At 44.6% G+C, this 25,460-nt stretch overlaps 1 non-coding gene across 1 annotated transcript; it reads right to left on the bottom strand.

The window, feature by feature from the left end:
- Nucleotides 1-19,267: 19,267 nt before the first annotated feature.
- LOC119926242 lies at nt 19,268-19,405 on the bottom strand. Its single transcript, XR_005450132.1, has one exon. It is a non-coding gene; the product is annotated as a small nucleolar RNA SNORA7 (small nucleolar RNA).
- Nucleotides 19,406-25,460: the final 6,055 nt, after the last annotated feature.

A 25,460-nucleotide genomic window follows, 5' to 3' on the forward strand; every position in this document is an offset into this window, starting at 1 on the left:
ACGCATCCGCACTGTGCGATGAACGTCTTAACCGGAAAAGAGTTACTCGCTGGTTTTGAAGGGTCAAGGGGATTTGATTTGAGGAGCTCTGAACCGCAACCGAAGTGAACTAGGGCTGCTAAGAATCTCCTAATCAAGCAGGATAATAAAAAAGTCCACTGCAAACAGGGGCCCCATAGACTCAAGCCAGATCAGAAGTGGAGATGTAAAATTCTGTCCATTGCCTGGGCTAGTAAGATCAGCCTTGGAGTTCATTCATTCATTCAATCAATCAATCAATCAATCTTATTTATTGAGTGCTTACTGTGTGCAGAGCACTGTACTAAGCACTTGGGAAGTACAAGCTGGCAACATATAGAGATGGTCCCTATCCAACAATCGTATTTATTTCATTCATTCATTCATTCAATCGTATTTATTGAGTGCTTACTGTGTGCAGAGCACTGTACTAAGCGCTTGGGAAGTACAAGTTGACAACGTATAGAGACGGTCCCTACCCAACAGCGGGCTCACAGTCTAGAAGGGGGGAGACAGACAACAAAACAAAACATATGAACCAAATAAAATAAACAGAATAAATATGTACAAGTAACATAAATAAATAGTCATTCATTCATTCAATATTGTGTTTATTGAGCACTTACTGTGTGCAGAGCACTGTACTAAGCGCTTGGGAAGTACAAGTTGGCAACGTATAGAGACGGTCCCTACCCGACAGCGGGCTCACAGTCTAGAAGGCGGAGACAGAGAACAAAACAAAACATATTAACAAAATAAAGTAAATAGAATAAATAGGTACAAATAAAATAAATAGATAAATAGAGTAATAAATCCGTGCAAACATATATACATATATACAGGTGCTGTGGGGAGGGGGAGGAAAGGGAGAGGAAGGAGGGGGCTCAGTCTGGGAAGGCCTCTTGGAGGAGGTGAGCTTTCAGTAGGGCTTTGAAGGGAGGAAGAGTACAATACCTATATACCATCTTGTACTATATCTACCCCTGCACTAGGCACCTAATAAGCTCTTAACCAACACCACAATTATTAATATTATTAAAGGAACAGAGCCTCTTCAAGGATTAACTCTCAGAGGCTAGGTGAGAGAACTCTGGGGTTCACTCTCTCACCCCACCCCAAGAATTGGACTTCACTGACCTTCGAGTAATTTTCACCTATCCCAATCAATCAGTCGACACAGTAAGCGCTCAATAAATACGATTGAATGCATGAATGAATTTACTCAGCGTTTACTGTGTGCAGAGCATTCTATACTTAGTACCTGGAAGAGTTCAGTTTGAAAGAATTATTCAGAGAAGTAGCATGGCCAATGGAAAGACCATGGGCCCTGGGTTCTAATTCTGCCTCTGCCAAATGTATGCTGTGAGACCCTGGACAATTCACTAAACTTCTCTGTGCCTCAGTTTTCCTGTTCTCCTTCCTACTTATTCATTCATTCATTCAATCGTATTTATTGAGCGCTTACCGTGTGCAGAGCACTGTTCTAAGCACTTGGGAAGTACAAGTTGGCAACATATAGAGACAGTCCCTACCCAACAGTGGGCTCACAGTCTAGAAAGGGGAGACAGACAAGGAAACAGAACATATTAACAAAATAAAATAAATAGAATAAATATGTACAAATAAAATAAATAAATAGACTGTGAGCCTCATGACATATATGTATTTATTGAGCGCTTACTGTGTGCAGAGCACTGTACTAAGCGCTTGGGAAGTACAAGTTGGCAACATATAGAGACGGTCCCTACCCAACAGTGGGCTCACAGTCTAGAAGGGGGAGACAGACAACTAAACAAAACATATTAACAAAATAAAGTAACTAGAATAAATATGTACAAATAAAATAAATAAATACTTAGACAGTGAGCCTCATGACATATATCTATCTAATCAATCAATCAATCGTATTTCTTGAGCGCTTACTGTGTGCAGAGCACTGTATTAAGCGCTTGGGAAGTACAAGCTGGCAACATATAGAGACAGTCCCTACCCAACAGTGGGCTCACAGTCTAGAAGGGGGAGACAGAGAACAAAACCAAACATACTAACAAAATAAAATAAATAGAATAGATAGGTACAAAATAGAATAGATAGGTACAATCTAAGTGGTTAGAACAGTGTTTGACACATAGTAAGTGCTTAACAAGTACTATAAAAAAATAGACTTGTTAGACATGATCCTGGGCCACAAGGAGCTTACAGTCTAGAGAAGCAGTGTGACCTAGTGGCTAAAGCACGGGCTTTGGAGTCAGAGGACGTGGGTTCTAATTCCACCTTTGTCGCTTATCTCCTGTGTGACCTTGGGCAAGTCACTTAACTTCTTTGTGACTCAGTTCCCTCATCTGCATAATGGGGATTAAGACCGTGAGTCCCATGTAAGACATGGACTGTGTCCAACCTGATTATCTTGTATCTACCCCAGTGCTTAGAACAGTGCTCGGCACATAGGAAGCCCTTAACAAATACCATAATTTTTTTTAAGAGGGAGAGACAGCACCTGGGGCATCTTCTACTGGTGCCTCCCTTTTTTCTGTCCTTGTTTGTTTGTTAATCGTATTTATTGAGCGCTTACTGTCCTTCCTTGCAGCTCTCCTTCCCTGTGCCACCACCTCTCCTTCCCTGCGCTGGGCCCAATTTTCAGCTGGAGGTTGGGGGGCCCAAGGCAGGGAACGAGGGTGATCTCAGGTGCCCATGACATATGCAACAGTTTTGGAACCACCAGTCCGGAAGCAGGGAGCGGCAAATGTTCATAATTGAACCTCTGAAGAATGAATCGTGGACAAAATCAACCTGCTGTGGAAAGTCTAGGTCAGCAGAGTAAATTCGGCCCTTCTGGAAAGGAAGAATCTGCACTGAGCCCGTTGTTGGGTAGGGACCGTCTCTATATGCTGCCAACTTGTACTCCCAAGCACTTAGTAATAATAATAATAATAACGATAGCATTTATTAAGCGCTTACTGTGTACAAAGCAGTGTTCTAAGCGCTGGGGAGGTTACATGGTGATCAGGTTGTCCCACAGGGGGCTCACAGTCTTCATCCCCATTTGACAGATGAGGGAACTGAGGCCCAGAGAAGCGAAGTGACTTGCCCAAAGTCACACAGCTGGCAACTGGCAGAGCCGGGATTTGAACCCCTGACCTCTGACTCCATCATCATCATCAATCGTATTTATTGAGCGCTTTCTGTGTGCAGAGCACTGTACTAAGCGCTTGGGAAGTACAAGTTGGCAACATATAGAGACAGTCCCTACCCAGCAGTGGGCTCACAGTCCAAAAGGGGGAGACGGAGAACAAAACCAAACATACTAACAAAATAAAATAAATAGAATAGATATGTACAAGTAAATTAAATAAATAAATAGAGTAATAAATATGTACAAACATATATACATATATACAGGTGCTGTGGGGAAGGGAAGGAGGTAAGATGGGGGGGATGGAAAGGGGGACTCCAAGGCCCAGGCTCTTTCCACTGAGCCATGCTGCTTCTCTTAGTACAGCGCTCTGCACATAGTAGGCGCTCAATAAATACGATTGAATGAATGAGTGATCAGAGCGGCTTCTTCGGCTTCCCCAACTGGGACTTTGGGGGTGCCACCTCTCTACTGTCCCTTCACTGGCACAGCAGCGTGACACTGGCACTGAGAAGCAGCTTGGCCTAATGGAAAAAGCAGAGGCCTGGAAATCAGAAGACGCAGGTTTTGACCCCGGCTCTGCCAATTGCTTGCTGTGTGACTTTGGCCAAGTCACTTAACTACTCTGTACCTCAGTTTCCTGTTCTCCCTCCTACTTAAGGCTGTGAACCCCCATGTGGGGAAGGACTGTGTCCAACCTAATTAACCTGTATCTACCCCAGGGCTTTAAACAGTGTTGGACACCCAGTAAGCACTTCATTCATTCATTCATTCATTCAATCGTATTTATTGAGCACTTACTGTGTGCAGAGCACTGTACTAAGCACTTGGGAAGTACAGGTTGGCAACATATAAAGACAGTCCCTACCCAAAAACGGGCTCACAGTCTAGAAGGGGGAGACAGAGAACAAAACAAAACATGTATACAGGTGTCAAAGTCGTCAGAACAAATATAATTCAGTCCCATTTGCTTGTATCATTCATTCATTCAATCATATTTATTGAGCGCTTACTGTGTGCAGAGCACTGTACTAAGTGCTTGATCTACCCCAACAATTAGTACAGAGAAGCAGCGTGGCTCAATGGAAAGAGCACAGGCTTAGGAGTCAGAGGTTATGGGTTCTAATCCCTCTCTCCCCCTTCTAGACTGTGAGCCCACTGCTGGGTAGGGACTGTCTCTATATGTTGCCAACTTGTACTTCCCAAGCGCTTAGTACCGTGCTTTGCACACAGTAAGCGCTCAATAAATATGATTGATTGATTGATTGAGCTCCGCCACTTGTAAGCTGTGTGACTTGGGGCAAGTCACTTCACTTCTCAGGCCTCAGTTACCTCATCTGTAAAATGGGGATTAAGACTGGGAGCCCCATGTGGCCATGTTATGTTGCCAACTTGTACTTCCCAAGCGCTTAGTACAGTGCTCTGCACACAGTAAGCGCTCAATAAATATGATTGAATGAATGAATGAATGTGGGACAATCTGATCACCTTGCACCCCACCCCCCACCCCCAGTGCTTAGAACAGTGCCTGGCACATAGTAAGCACTTAAATACCATCATTATTTTATGATTTTATTATTACAGTGCCTGCTGGACAAAGCAAGCGCTTAACAAATACCACAATTAGAATTATTATTTCTAAATGCTGGGGGTGGAAAAAAAAAACAAAACACAGGTGAGATTTTGTCCGGGTCCCTGGCCCTCCAGCAGCTCACAATCTAAGGATAAAATGGGGAAAGTCTCAGGGAAGGTGAAATGGAATAAACCACCTCCAAGTCCAGGTTCAGAGTCCCCCCTGGGGTTCTGTTGGGGTGTCAAGGTGGTAAAACAGACAAGCAAACAGTCCTTGAAGGGACAACTGCTTGAGTTCACTGCTCCCTACTTCCCCAGTCATCCCATCCCAGCAGCCACCCTTAGCATTTATGCATAGATCAATTAATATAGTCTATTTGTCCAAAATTGAACCCCTTATCTTCCCACAAGATTGTGAGCCTCATGTGGGACATGGAGTGTGCCCAATCAGATTGGCTTGTATCAACCCCAGCACTTAGTGCAGTGCCCGACATATAGTAAGCGCTTAACAAATACTATTGAAAAAAATGTCCCCTACGGTCTGGGGAAGAATCATTCTAGTTTTTTAGGTCCTCAGCTCCATCGTTATCGTCCTCTACTGTTTTTACTGAGCTCCTAATGTGTGCCAAGCAGTCATTCAGTCGAGAAAGTGAAAGACCCTGTGGAAGAGTGGGCTGGATTGTTTTCCGAAGGATCAAATCAGTTTGCAGAATTTGCCACACCTGTGGCCCCTCAGCCCTTGTTTGGATTCACCTGTCAGCACAGAGCACTCCCCCCATGCACTTAAGAACCACTTATCTCTCCTCACCCCAGCCCTGAGGCCAGCTGCCTAGGATGGATTGGGATGGAATTAGGATGGCAGAAGAGGAGGCCTAGTTAATAATAATAATAATGATAATGGCATTTGCTAAGCACCTACTAAGTGCAAAGCAATCAATCAATCGTATTTATTGAGCACTTACTGTGTGCAGAGCACTGTACTAAGCATTTGGGAAGTCCAAGTTGGCAACATATAGAGACGGTCCCTACCCAACAGTGGGCTCACAGTCTAGAAGGGGGAGACAGAGAACAAAACCAAACATATTAACAAAATAAAATAAATACAATAGACAAGTACAAGTAAAATCAATAAATAAACAGAGTAATAAATATGTACAAACATATATACATATATACAGGTGCTGTGGGGAAGGGAAGGAGGTAAAGCACTGTTCTTAGCGCTGGGGGGAATACAAGATGATCAGGTTGTCCCATGTGGGGCTCACAGTCTTCATCCCCATTTTACAGATGAGGTGACTGAGGCTCAGAGAAGTTAAGTGACTTGCCCAAGGTCACACAGCAGACATGTGGCGGAGCAGGATTCGAACCCATGACCTCTGACTCCAAAGCCCGTGCTCTTTCCACTGAGCCACGCTGCTTCTTAAGTTAACTCTTAGCCCTCGGAAATGCATCGCCTGCTGCAGGGAGAAGCAGCGTGGCTCTATGGTTAGAGCACAGGCCTGGCAGTCAGAAGGACCTGGGCTCTAATCCCCACTCTGCCACTTTTTTTTGAGCATTTATTAAGCGCTTACTATGTGCAAAGCACTGTTCTAAGCACTGGGGAGGTTACAAGGTGATCAGGTTGTCCCGCATTGGGCTCACAGTCTTAATCCCCATTTTACAGATGAGGGAACTGAGGCCCAGAGAAGTTAAGTGACTTGACCAAAGTCACACAGCTGACAAACGGCAGATCTGGGATTTGAACCCATGACCTCTGACTCCAAAGCCCGTGCTCTTTCCACTGAGCCATGCTGCTTCTCTAATTACTCTTCAATTACTAATTACTCTTCTAATTACCCTAGCATTCACTTATGATTGTGCTACTTGTTAAATGCTTACTATGTGCCAGGCACTGTACAAAACTCTGGGGTAATAATAATAATAATAATAGCATTTATTAAGTGCTTACTATGTACAAGACACTGTTCTAAGCGCTACGGAGGTTATAAGGTGATCAGGTTGTCCCACGGGGGGCTCACGGTCTTCATCCCCATTTTACAGATGAGGTAACTGAGTCCCAGAGAAATGAAGTGACTTGCCCAAAGTCACACAGCTGACAAGTGGCGGAGCTGGGATTTGAACCCATGACCTCTGACTCCAAACCCCGGGCTCTTTCCACTGAGCTATGCTGCTTCTCCACTCCAGTTACCTCATGAGTAAAATGGGGAATAAGACTGTGAGCCCTTTGCGGAACAGGGACTGTGTCCAACCTGATTAGCTGGCATCTACCCCACTGCATAGTACAGTGTCTCATAATAATAATAATAATGGCATTTATTAAGCACTTACTATGTGCAAAGCACTGTTCTAAGCACTGGGGAGGTTACAAGGTGATCAGGTTGTCCCAAGGGGGGGCTCACAGGTTTAATCCCCATTTTACAGATGAGGTAACTGAGGCACAGAGAAGTTAAGTGACTTGCCCAAAGTCACACAGCTGACAATTGGCAGAGCTGGGATTTGAACCCATGACCTCTGACTCCAAAGCCCATGCTCTTTCCATTGAGCCACGCTGCTTCTCTCAATAATGATGGCATTTATTAAGCACTTACTATGTGCAAAGCACTGTTCTAAGCGCTGGGGAGGTTACAAGGTGATCAGGTTGTCCCATGGGGGGGCTCACAGTCTTAATCCCCATTTTATCATCATCATCATCAATCGTATTTATTGAGCGCTTACTGTGTGCAGAGCACTGTACTAAGCGCTTGGGAAGTACAAGTTGGCAACATATAGAGACAGTCCCTACCCAACGTTTTACAGATGAGGTAACTGAGGCCCAGAGAAGTGAAGGGACTTGCCCAAAGTCCCCCAGCTGACAGTTGGCAGAGCCGGGATTTGAACCCATGACCTCTGACTCCAAAGCCCGGGCTCTTTCCACTGAGCCACGCTATGTATAGTAAGCACTTAATGGATACCTTTTGAAAAACAAAAAATGGCTGCTCTCCCTTCCTGAGCTGCAGCTGGAGTCACTCATTCATTCAATTGTATTTATTGAGCACTTACTGTGTGCAGAGCACTGTACTAAGCGCTTGGGAAGTACAAGTTGGCAACATATAGAGGCGGTCCCTACCCAACAGCGGGCTCACAGTCTGGAAGTCCCTAGCTAGTAGGATGTTGGCAGATCCCAAGCCAATGGATGAGATTGCAGAAGGTGGTTGATGCTCTCCTGGAGAAGCTACAAGAGTTCGGAGTAAATGCTTAGAAAGGAGTAATCCCAAGGCTCCGGGTTGGGGCCCGTCAATAGAGACAGGATGAAGCAGCATGTCTCAGTGGAAAGAGCCCGGCCTTTGGAGTCAGAGGTCATGGGTTCAAATCCTGGCTCTGACAACTGGCAGCTGTGTGACTTTGAGCAAGTCACTTCACTTCTCTGTGCCTCCGTTACCTCATCTGCCAAATGGGGATGAAGACTGGGAGCCCCCCCGTGGGACAACCTGATCACCTTGTAACCTTCCCACTGCTTAGAACAGTGCTGTGCATATAGTAAGTGCTTAATAAATAAATAGAGTAATAAATATGTACAAATATATGCTTATGTACATCTTTTAGACTGTGAGCCCACTGTTGGGTAGGGACTGTCTCTATATGTTGCCAATTTGTACTTCCCAAGTGCTTACTACAGTGCTCGGCACACAGTAAGCTCTCAATATGATTGATTGATTAATAAATACCATTATTATTATTTTCCCCGTGTGGGTGAGAATCGTTGCAGGTGTTGACCAAATAGGAATTAGCTGCCTCTGCTGCTGCCCGACAACCCCACTATTCACCACTTGTCTGCAGTGTGAACCTGGGTAAGTCACTTCATTTCTCTGGGCCTTGGTTATTTCATATGTAAAATGGGGATTGAGACTGTGAGCCCCACATGGGACAGGGACTGTAGCCAACTTGATTTGCTTGTATCCACCCCAGCGTTTGGTACAGTGCTTAACAAATGCCATCATTTTTTGAAAGATTTTCACTCCAGACTTCTCCAGACAAGGTGCCCTATCATCCCCACCCTCTGGATTCATTCTAATCCCAGCTCTGCCACTTGTCAGCTGTTTGACCTTGGGCAAGTCACTTAACTTCTCTGGGCCTCAGTTCCCTCATCTGTAAAATGGGGATGAAGACTGTGAGCCCCCCGTGGGACAACCTGATTACCTTGTATCATCATCAATCGTATTTATTGAGTGCTTACTGGGTGTAGAACACTGTACTAAGCGCTTGGGAAGTACAAGTTGGCAACATATACAGTCCCTACCCAACAGTGGGCTCACAGTCTAATGTGTGGGATGGGTTGAGGGTAGATGGTGATCCATGTGAGATGTAAGGAGCAAGCTGGAGTTTTCAGGCTCTTCCTGATCCCTGGTTTAGGCTGTGCGGAGGTGGATGTCGAAGGAATCCTGATGATGGGAAGAGATGGACTGATTATTTTCCCTTCCCAGAACCTTGTATCTACCCCAGTGTTTGGCACATAGTAAACACCTAACAAATACCAATATTATTATTATTATCATCCTCCCACACGATCCTCTCTTATCGGCACCTAGACCTCTCAACTCAGCTGACCTTACTAAAATCACATCTCCTCCAAGAGGCCTTCCCCAACTAAGCACTCATTTCTCCTGTCCCCTCTCCCTTCTGGGTTTCCTATGCATATGGATCTGTACCCTTTAAGAACTTGCCATTCACCGCAACTAATACACATATTCATTCATTCAATCGTATTTATTGAGCACTTACTGTGTGCAGAGCACTGTACTAAGCGCTTGGGAAGTACAAGTTGGCAGCATTCATTCATTCAATCGTATTTATTGAGCGCTTACTGTGTGCAGAGCCCTGTACTAAGCGCTTGGGAAGTACAAGTTGGCAACATTTAGAGACGGTCCCTACCCAACAGTGGGCTCACAGTCTAGAAGGGGGAGACACACAACAAAACAAAACAAAACATATTAACAAAATAAAATAAATAGAATAAATATCTACAAATAAAATAGAGTAATAAATATGTACAAACATATATACATATATACAGGTGATGTGGGGAGGGGAAGGAGGTAAGGCGGGGGAGATGGGGAGGAGGGGGAGAGGAAGGAGGGGGCTCAGTGTGGGAAGGCCTCCTGGAGGAGGTGAGCGCTCAGTAGGGCTTTGAAGGGAGGAAGAGAGTTAGCTTGGCGGACGGGCAGAGGGAGGGCATTACAGGCCAGGGGAATGACGTGGGCCGGGGGTCGAGGGCGGGACAGGCGAGAACAAGGCACATACATATCTTTCTGCCTCCTCATCTAGACTGATAATTCCCTTTTTTTATGGTATTTGTTAAGCACTTACTAGAAGTTAAGCACTGTACTAAGTGTTGGGATAGATACAAGCTAATCAGGTTGGACACCGTCCCTGCCCCACCTGAGCTCCATCTTAATCCCCGTTTTACAGATGAGGTAACTGAAGCACAGAGAAGTGAAGCAACTTGCCCAAAGTCATGTAGCAGACACGTGGCAGAGCTGGATTAGAACCCAGGTCCTTCTGACTCTCAGGCCCGTGCTCTACCCATTAGGCCACACTGCTTCTCCTAGGAGGCCTTCCCAGACTGAGCCCCCTCCTTCCTCTCCCCCTCCTCCCCTTCTCCATCCCGCCCACCTTACCTCCTTCCCTTCCCCACAGCACCTGTTATATATGTATATATGTTTGTACATATTTATTACTCTATTTATTTTATTTGTACATATTTATTCTATTCATTTTATTTTGTTAATATGTTTTGTTTTGTTCTCTGTCTCCCCCTTCTAGACTGTGAGCCCACTGTTGGGTAGGGACCGTCTCTATATGTTGCCAACTTGTACTTCCCAAGAGCTTAGTAGAGTGCACACAGTACGCGCTCAATAAATATGATTGAATGAATGAATGAATGTGTCTACCAACTCTGTTGTATTGAAGACCTGAGCACAGTACTTCACACAGTAAACTGCTGTGTGACCTCAGGCAAGTCACTTAACTTCTCCGTGCCTCGGTTTCCTAATCCATAGAATGGGGATTAAGACTGTGAGCACCGTGTGGGACGGGGACTGTGTCCAACCCAATTATCTTGTATCTACCCCAGCGCTTAGAACAGTGGTATTAACAAATACCATCCTTATTATTATTGGCCTATTCGGCAACATGATCTCACAGAAGCAGGGACATATCTGAAGATGGGTTTGTTGGTGGATGGGTCTTTTCTTTGTCACCATCCCTGCGGATCTAAATCCATGAGGACTGGATGGAAATCTTGGCCAGACTCTACCCACCTTCTTTCCTACTATTCCTGATTTTATCAGTCTATCGGTATTTACTGAACACCTCCTGCATGCAGAAGGCTGTACTAAGCCCTTGGGAGAGTCCAATAAAATTAGAAGGCACAATTCCTGCTTTCATGGAGCTTACAATGTAATGGAAGAGGAAGTCTCAAAATAATTACAGAAAGGAGGAAAGAGAGTGGAAAAATATGTATGTTGGTTAAATTGGATTGGATCCAACCTGATTATCTTGTGTCTACCCCAGGACTTAGTACAGAGCTCGGCACATAACGCTTAACAAATACCATCATTCTTATAAGTGCTGAAATAGTAATAATAATAATAACTGTGGTATTTGTTAAGCGCTTACAATGTGCCATAAGCTCTAGGGTAGATAGGAGATATTCAGTTCCCACATGAGACTAGGTCTAAGTCTTACAGTCTAATCAATCAATCAATCGTATTTATTGAGCGCTTACTGTGTGCAGAGCACTGTACTAAGCGCTTGGGAAGTACAAGTTGGCAACATATAGAGACAGTCCCTACCCAACAGTGAGCTCACAGTCTAAAAGAAGTAGGAGAGAGGACAGGTTTTAAATCCCCATTTTGAGGATGAGAGAATTGAGGTACAGAGAAGTTAAGTGTCTTGCCCACGGTCACCTGGCAGGTATGTGGCAGAGCCAGGTCCCCTGATGTGGGATGTGGGCAGGGAATGTGTCTGTTATATTGTTGCGTTGTACTCTCCCAGGCTCTTTCATTCATTCATTCAATCGTATTTATTGAGTGCTTACTGTGTGCAGAGCACTGGACTAAGTGCTTGGGAAGTCCAAGTTGGCAACATATAGAGACGGTCCCTACCCAACAGTGGGCTCACAGTCTAGAAGGGGGAGACAGAGAACAAAACACATTAACAAAATAAAATAAATAGAATAAACATGTACAAAATAAATGGAGTAATAAATACATACAAATATATATATATATATATATATATATATATATATATATATATATATATATATATATATACAGGTGCTGTGGGGAGGGGAAGGAGGTATGGTGGGGGGAATGGGGAGGGGGTTCTTAGTACAGGACCCCCGCATGGTAAGCACTAAATAAAAACAAATGATGGATGGATTGATCTTTCTACTAGGCCACCAAGTACAGTATGTCAGTCAATCAATCAATCAATCAACCGTATTCATTGAGCGCTTACTGTGTGCAGAGCACTGTACTAAGCGCTTGGGAAGTACAAGTCGGCAACATATAGAGACAGTCCCTACCCAACAGTGGGCTCACAGTCTAGAAGGGGGAGACAGAGAACAAAACCAAACATATTAACAAAATAAAATAAATAGAATAGATATGTACAAGTAAAATAAATAGACCTGCTACATGTGAGCGCATAAATGTGGAATTGGCCACACAAGAGTGCTGAGGGGGTGTGGCTTTGAGAGAAGACTGATCAACACAGGAAGGGCAGTGTTCATCTCCCTTAAGACCCAGAAATTCTCGTCTCCTCAGGGATTGATCGGAAGCAGCATGGCCTACTGGATAGAGCACGGGCCTGGGAGTAAGGAGGACCTGGGTTTTAATCCCAGCTCTGCCACTTTATTTATTTACTTATTTTACTTGTACATATCTATATATATGTATATCTGTATTTTTATATTTATTACTCTATTTATTTTACTTGTACATATCTATTCTATTTATTTTATTTTGTTAGTATGTTTGGTTTTGTCTCCCCCTTTAAGACTGTGAGCCCACTGTTGGGTAGGGACTGTCTCTATATGTTGCCAATTTGTACTTCCCAAGCGCTTAGTACAGTGCTCTGCACACAGTAAGCGCTCAATAAATACGATTGATGATGATATCTATTCTATTTATTTTATTTTGTTAGTATGTTTGGTTTTGTTCTCTGTCTCCCCCTTTTAGACTGTGAGCCCACTGTTGGGTAGGGACTGTCTCTAGATGTTGCCAACTTGGACTTCCCAAGCGCTTAGTACAGTGCTCTGCACACAGTAGGCGCTCAATAAATACGATTGATTGTGTGCTGTGTGACCTTGGGTAAGTCACTTCACTTCTCTGGGTCTCTTACCTTGTCTGTAAAATGAAGATTAAGACTATGAGCCCCATGTGGGATGGCGGCTGTGTCCAACTCAGAGAAGCAGCTGAGAAGCAGCGTGGCTCACTGGAAAGAGCCCGGGCTTTGGAGTCAGAGGTCATGGGTTCAAATCCCGGCTCCACCAATTGTCAGTTGCGTGACTTTGGGCAAGTCACTTCACTACTCTGGGCCTCAGTTCCCTCATCTGTAAAATGGGGATGAAGACGGTGAGCCCCACGTGGGACAACCTGATCACCTTGTATCCCCCAGTGCTTAGAACAGTGCTTTGCACATAGTAAGCGCTTAACAAATACCATTAAAAAAAACTCGATCACCTTGTATCTACTCCAGCGCTTAATACAGTGCCTGGCACACGGCAAGCTCTTAACAAATACCACAGTTATTTATTATTATCCCCTCTCTTGGAAAGGAAGGAAATGACCACCCACTCACACACACTTACTCACACCACACATCCCAAGAAGAACTTTTCCTGAAAGCTGATCGAAGAGTGTGGTCTTGTGGAAAGAGCACAGGCCCAGGAGTCAGAGGATCTGGATTCTAATCATGCCTCTGCCACTTGCTTGCTGTGTGACCTTGGGCAAGCCACTTAACTTCTCTGTGTCTCAGTTTATTATTATTATCGAATGCCCTCGAGTCATTTCCGATTCATAGCTACTCTATGGATATATTTTCTTTTAGACTGTGATCCCACTGTTGGGTAGGGACTGTCTCTATATGTTGCCAACCTGTACTTCTCAAGCACTTAGTACAGTGCTCTGCACACAGTAAGCACTCAATAAATACGATTGATGATGATGATGATGATATTTTCTCCAGAATGTCCTGTCTTCTGCCATAATCCATAACCTTGCTAATGGTTCTTCTGTTATCATTGTTATAGTTTCTATCCATCTAGCTGCTGGTCTGCCTCTTCCATGTTTTCCCTGGACTTTTCCTAACATTGGTGTCTTCTCCAGAGAATTAGTGCTCCTGATGATGTGTCCAAAATATGCTAATCTAAATCGAGTCATTTGGCCTTCCAAAGACCACACTGGCTTAATTTGCTCCAAAACCCACTTTTTTTTTTTTCGGGCAGTCCTTGTTATCCACAAAAGCCTTCTCCAACACCACATTTCAAAAGAAATGATGCTCTATCCTATTTTTTTCACTGTCCAGCTTTCAGATCCATACATTGTCACTGGAAACACCATAGAATTGACCATTTGTATTTTTGTGGCAATTACTGCGTCAGCACATTTCATGATTTTTTTCCAGGCCCTTCATAGCAAATCTTCCTAACATTAATCTTTGGTGTATTTCTTAACTATTAGTGTCTCAGTTTATTCAATTGTGAAATGGGGATTCAATGCCTAGTCTCCCTCCTACTTAGACTGTGAGCCCCATGTGGACTAGGTCCGATCTTATTGATTAGCATCTATCGCAGCACTTAGAACAGTGTTTGACACATAATAATAACAATAACAATAATTGTGGTTTTTGTTAAGTGCTTACTATGGGCGAGGCGCTGCACTAAGTGCTAGGGTGGATTCACGCAAAAAGGGTTAGACACAGTTCCTGTCCTACATGGGGCTCACAGTCTCAATCACCATATCACAGATGAGGTAACTGAGGCACAGAGAAGTAAAGTGACTTGCCCCAAGTCACACAGCAAAGTGGCAGAGCAGGGATTAGAACCCATGACCTTCTGATCCACTATGCCGTGCATAGTAAGCACTTAACAAATACCATGGAAACATAAAACAAAACAAACAAGCCCGAAAACAAGTTTGGTGGCTCCCGAGTAGACCTGGGAATAGGGTCACCAGCCCAGCTTTGCTTTCCCCCTAGCTGGATTTTCCATTCGACGTTCCCAAGCACCAATTTCTGGGAACATCCCGCTTGATTCCATGGTTGCTGCCACCCCAAAGCCAAAGAGGCAGAATCATTAGTGGGCGTGAGACTGGCTGACAATTAGGTCTGTTTTCACAGCACTTGTCAAAGAGAATTGTTCATTCGTATTTTTTAAAAAATGCTGGAATTACAATCTCCATCACTGGAATATGTCAAGTTCTTCTAGGATTAACTTCCTGGTTGTTACTCACCTGGCCCTGCCTTGAGTCATGAGTGGTAGGTTATAATAATAATAATGGCGTTTAGTCATTCGTTCATTCAATCATATTTATTGAGCACTTACTGTGTGCAGAGCACTGTACTAAGCGCTTGGGAAGTACAAGTTGGCAACATATAGAGACGGTCCCTACCCAACAGTGGGCTCACATTTATTAAGCGCTTACTATGTGCAAAGCCCTGTTCAAGGCACTGGGGAGGTTACAAGGTGATCAGGTTGTCCCACGTGGGGCTCATAGTCTTAATCCTCATTTTACAGATGAGGCAACTGAGGCACAGAGAAGTTAAGTGATTTGCCCAAAGTCACACAGCTGATAAGTGGCAGAGCTGGGATTTGAACCCATGACCTCTAACTCCCTTAAAGGCCCTACTGAGAGCTCACCTCCTCCAGGAGGCCTTCCCACACTGAGCCCCCTCCTTCCTCTCCCCCTCCCCATCCCCCCGCCTTACCTCCTTCCCCTCCCCACAGCACCTGTACATATGAATATATGTTTGTTCGTATTTATTACTCTATTTATTTTACTTGTACTTATCTATTCTATTTATTTTATTTTGTTAATATGTTTTGTTCTCTGTCTCCCCTTCTAGACTGTGAGCCCACTGTCGGGCATGGACCGTCTCTATATGTTGCCAACTTGTACTTCCCAAGCGCTTAGTACAGTGCTCTGCACACAGTAAGCGCTCAATAAATACGAATGAATGAATGAACTCCAAAGCCCATGCTCTTTCCACTGAGCCACGCTGAACAAAAGGGGTTAATGATACAGACTGCAACTATGGTGGAAAATGGGGGGAAAATCTGCCAATCTGCCTATCAATCATATTTATTATTAATAATAATAATTGTAGTATTTGTTAAGCACTTACTACGTGCCAGGCACTATACTAAGCACTGGGGTGGATACAAGCAAATCAGATTGGACACAGTCCCTGTGTCTGACATGGGGCTCACAGTCTCAATCCCCATTTTACAGATGAGGTAACTGAGGCCCAGTGAAGTGAAGTGACTTGCCCAAGATCACACAGCGGATAAGTGGTGGAGTCAGGATTAGAACCCAAGTCCTTCTGAACCCCAGGCCCATGCTCTGTCCACTAGGCCAAGCTGTTTGAGTGCTTACTGTGTGCAGAGCACTGTCTTAAGAGCTTGGGGGAGTATAAAATAGCAGAGTAGGTGGACATGGTCCCTGCCCACAAGGCAGCATGGCTCAGTGGAAAGAGCCCAGGCTTTGGAGTCCGAGGTCATGGGTTCAAATCCCGGCTCCACCACTTGTCAGCTGTGTGACTTTGGGCAAGTCACTTGACTTCTCTGTGCCTCAGTTACCTCATCTGGAAAATGGGGATTAAGACTGTGAGCCCCACGTGGGACAACCTGATCACCTTGTATCCCCCCAGTGCTTAGAACAGTGCTTTGCACATAGTAAGCGCTTAATAAATGCCATTAAAAAAAAAAAAAGGAGTTTACCGGGAGGGTTCAATATTCTCAGGCCCTTTGCAGAGGGTCTTGGGGTCTTTACCTAATTGTTAAACCGGGATTCAATACCTATTCTCCCTCGTATGTACACTGTGAGCCTCGCATGGAATGTGGAATGTGTTAGACCTAATTGATCGCTATCTAGCCCAGTGCTTAGAACAGTGCTTAACACATAGAAAGCACTTAGATACATAAAGTAAAACAAAACAAAACACCTTTGGTGGTTCCTGAGCAGACCATTCATTCATTCATTCTATCGTATTTATTGAGGGCTTACCGTGTGCACAGCACTGTAGTAAGAGCTTGGGAGAGTACAGTACAAAAATAAGCAGACACATTCCCTGCTCACAACAAGCTTACAGTCTAGAGGGGGCTCAGACATTATTAATTCCTTCCTCTCCCCCTCGTCCCCCTCTCCGTCCCCTCATCTTACCTCCTTCCCTTCCCCACAGCACCTGTATATATGTATATATGTTTGTACATATTTATTACTCTATTTATTTATTTTACTTGTACTTATCTATTCTATTTATTTTATTTTGTTAGTATGTTTGGTTTTGTTCTCTGTCTCCCCCTTTTAGACTGTGAGCCCACTGTTGGGTAGGGACTGTCTCTATATGTTGCCAACTTGTACTTCCCAAGCGCTTAGTGCAGTGCTCTGCACACAGTAAGTGCTCAATAAATACGATTGATTGATTAATAATAATAACAATAACAATGACATTTGTTAAGCGCTTACTATGTGTCAAGCACTGTTCTAAGCACTAGAATATGAATTAATACGTTACAGATATATACATAAGAGCCGTGGGGCTGGGAGAGGGGATGAATAAAGGGAGCAAGTCAGGGAGAAGCAGAGGGGAGTGAGAGAAGACCAAAGAATAGCCTAACCAGACCAACTTTGACCCTCTCTTCTGCTTATTCATTCATTCGTATTTATTAAGCACTTACTGTGTGCAGAGCTCTGTACTAAACACTTGGGAAAATACAGTACAACAATAAACAGTGACAATCCCTGCTCAAAGCAAGCTCACTTTCCCAGTCACCTTCTTCTTCCCATTCCTGGGTCAGCGGAGAAGTAGAATAATAATTGTGCCTTCTAGACTGTGAGCCCACTGTTGGGTAGGGACCGTATCTATATGCTGCCAACTTGTACTTCCCAAGCGCTTAGTACACTGCTCTGCACACAGTAAGCGCTCAATAAATACGACTGATTGATTGATTGATTGATTGATTGGTATGTGCCAAGCACTCTACTAAGATACATGATCACCAAGTCAGACCCAGTGGAATTAAAGGTGCATGATTAACAGTGCTTGGTACATAGTAAGCGCTTAACAAATACCATCATTATTATTATTATTATTATTATTAACACCTTGGCCTCCACTTCTTCGCCATATAGGACTGGGCTTCATATTCATTTGATTGTATTTATTAAGCGCTTACTGTGTGCAGAGCACTCTATTAAGTGCTTGGGAAAGAACAATACAGCAATAAAGAGTGGCACTTGCTGCCCACAATGAGCTCAGAGTCAAGAGGCAGGGAGACAGACATCCATACAAATAAACAGACATCGATGTAAATAAATAAATTGACAGAAATATAAATAAGTGCTGTGGGGCGGGGGGAGGGGGAAAGAGCAAAGGGAGCAAGTCACAAAGCAATGGGAGATGAGGAAAAGTGGGGCTTAGTCAGGGAGGGCCTCTTGGAGGAGATGTGCCTTCAATCAATCAATCAATCATATTTATTGAGCACTTACTGTGTGCAGAGCACTGTACTAAGTGCTTGGGAAGTACAAGTTGGCAATACATAGAGACAGTCCCTACCCAACAGTGGGCTCACAGTCTAGGAGGGGGACACAGAGAACAAAACCAAACATATTAACAAAATAAAATAAATAGAATAGATATGTACAAGTAAAATAAATAGAGTAATAAATATGTACAAACATATAAACATATATACAGGTGCTGTGGGGAAGGGAAGGAGGTAAGATGGGGGGATGGAGAGGGGGACGAGGGGGAGAGGAAGGAGGGGGCTCAGTGTGGGAAGGCCTCCTGGAGGAGGTGAGCTCTCAGTAGGGCTTTGAAGGGAGGAAGAGAGCTAGCTTGGTGGATGGGCAGAGGGAGGGCATTCCAGGCCCGGGGGATGACGTGGGCCGGGGGTCGACGGCGGGACAGGCGAGAACGAGGTACGGTGAGGAGATTAGCGGCGGAGGAGCGGAGGGTGCGGGCTGGGATGGAGAAGGAGAGAAGGGAGGAGAGGTAGGAGGGGGCGAGGGGATGGACAGCCTGGAAGCTGAGAGTGAGGAGTTTTTGCCTGATGCGTAGGTTGACTGGTAGCCACTGGAGATTTTTGAGGAGGGGAGTACCATGCCCAGAGCGTTTCTGCACAAAGATGATCTGGGCAGCAGAGTGAAGTATAGATTGAAGTGGGGAGAGACAGGAGGATGGGAGATCAGAGAGGAGGCTGATGCATTAATCCAGTTGGGATAGGATGAGAGGTTGAACCAGCAGGGTAGCGGTTTGGACGGAGAGGATGGAGCTTTGACTAGTAGCAGATTGCCTTCCACTCCCTAGCCACTGCCCAAGCTAGGAATGGAATGGACAGGCCTCTGCTTGACTTTCGCTTCCATAGTCGAGACTGGTAGAGGACTGGAACCTCTCCAGGTGTGATCCTGAGAGGGGGCCCAGTGTGTGCCTTCCTCCAAACCAACCTGCCGAAGCCAAAGAAGCTCCAATGTCCTCAGATTCTACTTGCGGAGGTTGTACTGTTGTTATAAACAATGCATCCTCATGGTCTCCCTTATACATTCCTGCACCCCCCCCCCCCTTTCAGATTATTATTATTGCTATTATATTTGTTAAGCATTTACTATGTGCCAAGCACTGTACTAAGCACTGGGGCACCTACAAGAGAAGCAACTTTGCTTAGTGGAAAGAGCATGGGCTTGGGAGTCAGAGGACATGGGTTCTAATCCTGGCTCCGATGTTTGTCTGCTCAGTGTCTTTGGGCAAACCACTTAACTTCTCTGTGCCTCAGTTACCTCATCTGTAAAATGGGGATTAAGACTGTGAGCTCCACGTGGGACAATCTGATTACCTTGTATCTACCCCAGGGCTTAGAACAGTGTTTGGCACATAGTAAGCGCTTAAATACCATTATTATTATCATTATTATTATTACAAGATATTCATATTGGACACAGTCCCTGTCCCGCACGGGGCTCCCAGTCTAAGTAGAGTGGGATTTAATCCCCATTTTACAGATGAGGAAATGGAGGTCCAGAGAAGTTAAATGACCTGCCCAAGGTCACAGAGCAGACAAGTGGCGGAGCTGGGATTAGAATCCAGGTCCTCTGACTCCTGGGCCCTTGCTCTTTCCACTAAGCTACTCTGCTTCTCATAATAGTAGTTTTTATTAAGTGCTTCCTGCGGGCAGAGCACTTCACTAAGTATCGGAAGAGAATACACAGCTAAATTAGTTATGGCCCCCGTCATTCGCGGGGTTCACAATAAAAGAGATTTCTAATAAAACCAGAATAGAAGCCTATGGGTTTAGAACTCCTTCTCTGAAAATTATCCCTCTCCCCAACATCTCCCCTAATCTCCCCTCCACAAAAGAACATTTGCCTTCCGTAGCCCCTTAACTATTTCTCCGGACTGTCTTGGACTGGCTGAATTCCAAAATGAGATCAAAATATCTCCACTTTGTTCCCCAGTTTTATTCACAACAACTGATGGCCCGCTAAAAGAAAATCCTATGAAAGTGATCCACTCATCCTCCCATCTCTTAGTTTCAGTGTATAATTATAAGATCAAGGGCAGCGGCTGTGTCTTTTCCTTTTCTTGGAGTAGGAGAGGAGCTGGAGCGTTCTTTGGTGCCTAGAATGGGACTTTACTTAAAAATAGACAATAAATACTGCTAATTAGGACTTCTTGTGCTTGCGTCTTCTACCAACTTTCTCTGATTCTGCTGATTTAGGTTCTGGCCAACAACAGGCCTGCCCATGATTTTCTTTTTATCTTTTCCTTCTCCCCCAGAGCAGTGACTCAGATCTTCCCCCTCACCTGGACTGCCTTTCCCACCTTGCTTCAACAAACTGCATCCTTCCTCGGCTTCAATATCCTACTCCAAACCCACCTATATGAATCCTTTCCTGACTAAATTCCCTGATTCACGGATCACTTCATTTGCTCTACTCCTCCAGGACTTAATAGATGCCTCTTGGCCAAGGTGTAGAATGAGTTTGGTGTTTTATGATTATTTCACCCAAGAGCCCCTAGTTATTATTTCACCTATTTATTATTTCACCTAAGAGCCTCTCAGAAGCAGAGACTATGATCGACTTCAACCAACCAGTGGTTTTTACTGTGCTTGGGGGAGTCCAGTACAATAGAATCGGTAGACACAAGGAGCTGACTTTCTCTTGAAATATTTCTCAGTGCTTAACACAGTTCCTTGCACGTAGTCTCTAACGAAATGAACACGCCTTCTCATTCTATTCCTACCAGAGCTTTCTATTCCCTACTGACCCCTCAACTTTCACCCACTGCTCCCTAACTCGGCCGGGTGTGACAATAACAATAATAATAGCAATTATAGTGTTTGTTAAGTGCCGCCTATGTACCAGGCACTGTATTAAACGCTGGAGTGGATATAAGCACATCGGGTTGGACGCAGTCCCTGTCCCACGTGGGGCTCACCGTCTCAATGCCCATTTTACAGATGAGGTAACTGAGGCTCAGAGAAGTGAAGTGACTTGCCCAAGTTAGAAGGCACGTGGCGGAGATGGGGTTAGAACCTAGGACCTTTGGACTCCCAGGGCTGGGCTCTATTCATTCAATCGCATTTATTGAGCGCTTACTGTGTGCAGAGCACTGCACTAAGCGCTTGAGCCACCATGCTAGATCACAGGTCTGGCAGTCCGAGGACGTGGGTTCTCATCCCAGCTCTTCTAACTACTTAAATTCTGTGTGGTCTTGGGCAAGTCACTTATTGTCTCTTTGCCTCAATTTCCTCATCTGTAAAATAGGGATCAAATACCTATTTTCCCTCCCATTTAGAGTGTGAACCTCGCTTACAGCAAGCAGAGCCTGGGCCTGACCTGATTATCTTGTATTTACCCCAGGTTTACCCCTCTCAGAGACACACCTTACTATGTGCCGAGCACTGTAATAATAATAATAATAATAATAATAATAATAATAATAATGGCATTTGTTAAGCGCTTACTATGTGCCGAGCACTGTTCTAAGCGCTGGGGGGGGATACAAGGTGATCAGGTTGTCCCACGTGGGGCTCACAGTCTTAATCCTCACTTTACAGACGAGGTCACTGAGGCTCAGAGAAGTGAAGTGACTTCCCCAAGGTCACACAGCAGACATGTGGCAGAGTCGGGATTCGAACCCATGACCTCTGACTCCAAAGCCCGCGCTGTTTCCACCGAGCCACGCTGCTTCTCTACTAAGCACTGGGGTGGATATAAGCACATCAGGTTGGATATAGTCCCTGTCCCTCATAGGGCTCACAGTCTTATTCCCCATTTTACAGATGAGGTAACCGAGGCACAGGAGAAATGAAGTGACTTGCCTAAGGCCCCGCAGCAGACAAGTGGCGGGGCCGGGATTAGAACTCATGACCTTCTGTCTCCCAGCCCCGTGCTCTATCCACTACAACATGCTGTAAAATAGTAAGCACTTAACAAATACTACCATTACTATTATTAAATACAAATAGCACACACACTATATGGAATCCCAGGAGAGCGCCCTACATAAACACGATGCTGCTGAAGCAGCGTGGCTCAGTGGAAAGAGCCCGGGCTTTGGAGTCAGAGGTCATGGGTTCAAATCCCGGCTCCGCCACTTGTCAGCTGTGTGACTTTGGGCAAGTCACTTCACTTCTCTGGGCCTCAGTTCCCTCATCTGGAAAATGGGGATTAAGACTGTGAGCCCCACGTGGGACAACCTGTTCACCTTGTGATCTCCCCAGTGCTTAGAAAAGTGCTTTGCACATAGTAAGCGCTTAATAAATGCCATTATTATTATTATTATTATTATTATTATTCTGTCATAGCTCATCAACTTGATCCAAGGTTGAGGGGTCCAATGCATGCTTATTATTTTTATTTATTATTATAAATTACTTATAATTTAATAAATATATAATAAATATATGATACATAAATCATTTATTATTTTTTATTATATTTTATTATATTTATTATTATAAATGCCATTATTATTATTATTAAATGGCCCTCGGAACTCATAAATCTTTTGTGTGCTTAAACACACACACAGGTTCGCACGACAAAGGCCTCCAACTTCTTTAAGTCCCCTCCCCTAGCCCAAGTTTTCCCTTGTGCTCCTTCTGCAACACCCACCTTCCCTAGATGGCAAGGACTTTCAAAGACTGAAAGACTTCTTAAGGCCCACAAAATCTACGTAATTTCCTCCTCCATTATTGCTTAGGCTTCTTCACCAAAATTATTATTTACTGAGAACCCTCCAGGTGTGAGCCCCTCATGTAGATCCAGATGTCTTCAATTCTGATTATAATTGGTTATAATTATATAATTGACTATTTCCTGTCCATTTCTTCGTTCTCTGGGCCTCATTGGATAATTTCTTAATAGAACAGGCACTAATTTCTACTTTTCTGTTTCACTCACTTCACGGAATATGCAGAATGATAATAATAATAATAAAGGCATTTATTAAGTGCTTACTATGTGCAAAGCACTGTTTTAAGCACTGGGGAGATACAAGGTGATCAGGTTGTCCCACGGGGGGGCTCACAGTCAATCCCCATTTTACAGATGAGGGAACTGAGGCCCAGAGAAGTTAAGTGACTTGCCCAAAGTCACACAGCTGACAGTTGGCGGAGCCGGGATTTGAACCCATGACCACTGACTCCAAAGCCCGGGCTCTTTCCACTGCGCCACGCTGCTTCTCTAATGATGAATGAGCATTATGATGATCATAATGATGAATGATGCCGTGCCCAGATGTGCTAGCTATTATTATTAAGCGCCGTCGAGTCGTTTCGTAGGAGAGCAGGGATGTGTACACAGGCCAATTCCGTCTGGTAATGGCCAAGAGGAAAAAGCACAGTCCTGGGAGTCAAAGGACCTGAATTCTTAAGCCGCACTTAATAATAATGCGTATTAAGTTATTGCACTTAATGATAATAATGATGGCATTAGTTAAGCGCTTACTATGTGCCAAGCACAGTTCTAAGCGCTGGGTGGGGGGGGAATACTAGGTGATCAGGTTGTTCCACGTGGGGCTCATAGTCTTCATCCCCATTTTACAGATGAGGTAACTGAGGCCCAGAGAATAATAATAATAATAATGGTGCTTGTTAAGCACTTACTATGTGCCAAGCACAGTTCTAAGCGCTGGGGGGGATACAAGGTGATCAGGTGGTTCCACGTGGGGCTCACGTCTTCATCCCCATTTTACAGATGAGGGAAACTGAGGCCCAGAGAAGTGAAGTGACTTGCCCATAGTCACACAGCTGACAGGTGGCGGAGCTGGATTAGAACCCATGACCTCTGACTCCAAAACCTGGGCTCTTGACACTGAACCATGCTACCTCTCTGCCTATTGGGAGGCAGTGGGCAAATCGTTCAACTTCTCCGTGTCTCACTTTCCTTATCTGTGAACTAGGGATTAAATATCTGTTCTTCTTGGACCGGGAGTCCCCATGTGCCCGGGCCCTTTCCACAGAGCCACGCTGATTTATTTTACTTGTACATATTTATTCTATTTATTTTATTTGGTTTATATGTTTCGTTTTGTTGTCTGTCTCCCCCTTCTAGACTGTGAGCCCGCTGTTGGGTAGGCACCGTCTCTAGATGTTGCCAACTTGGACTTCCCAAGCGCTTAGTACAGTGCTCTGCACACGGTAAGCGCTCAATAAATAAATACGATTGAATGAATGTGGGACAGGAATTTGTTCCTGACCAGATTATATGCATCTAGGCGTGTCATAGTGGCTACAACCTGGGCCTGGGCGTCAAAGTACCCGGCTTCTAATCCCCGCTCCGCCACGTCTGCTGTGTGACCTTGGGCAAGGCACTTCACTTCTGTGGGCCTCAGTTACCTCATCTGTAAAATGGAGATAAAGACAGTGTGATCCCCATGTGGGACGGGGACCGTGTCCAACCTAAATTGCACCTACCCCAGCACTTTGATCAGTGCTTGGCTCACAGTAAGCACTTAACAAGTACCATTCCTATTATTATTATTACCACCCTGGGTGCTCAGTACATAACAAAGCACTTTAACAAATGCAATTATTACCGCAGAGCACAAAATATCTCCATAAATGAACTAGCCTCTGCCTTCTGCCTGGACTCCACATAACAAGATGGGAGACTTAGGGGAAAGCCCCTCAGCTATATAGTAGGACATCGGCAGGGTCTCAAGGTTTTCTGGCCACATATCATCATCATCATCATCATCAATCGTATTTATTGAGCACTTACTATGTGCAGAGCACTGTACTAAGCGCTTGGGAAGTACAAATTGGCAACATATAGAGACAGTCCCTACCCAACAGTGGGCTCACAGTCTAAAAGGGGGGTGGGGGGGGAGTCTAAAAGGGGAGTATGGCTTTGGGACCCTGCCAAATGTCTTCCTAATGAGCAGCGCAGATGATGACGATGATGGTATTTGTTAAGCGCTTCCTACGTGCCAAGCACTGTTCCAAGCGCTGGGGTAGACGCAATCG

Source organism: Tachyglossus aculeatus, chromosome 3 (assembly GCF_015852505.1).
Source record: "Tachyglossus aculeatus isolate mTacAcu1 chromosome 3, mTacAcu1.pri, whole genome shotgun sequence".
NCBI classification, from domain to species: Eukaryota; Metazoa; Chordata; class Mammalia; order Monotremata; family Tachyglossidae; genus Tachyglossus; species Tachyglossus aculeatus.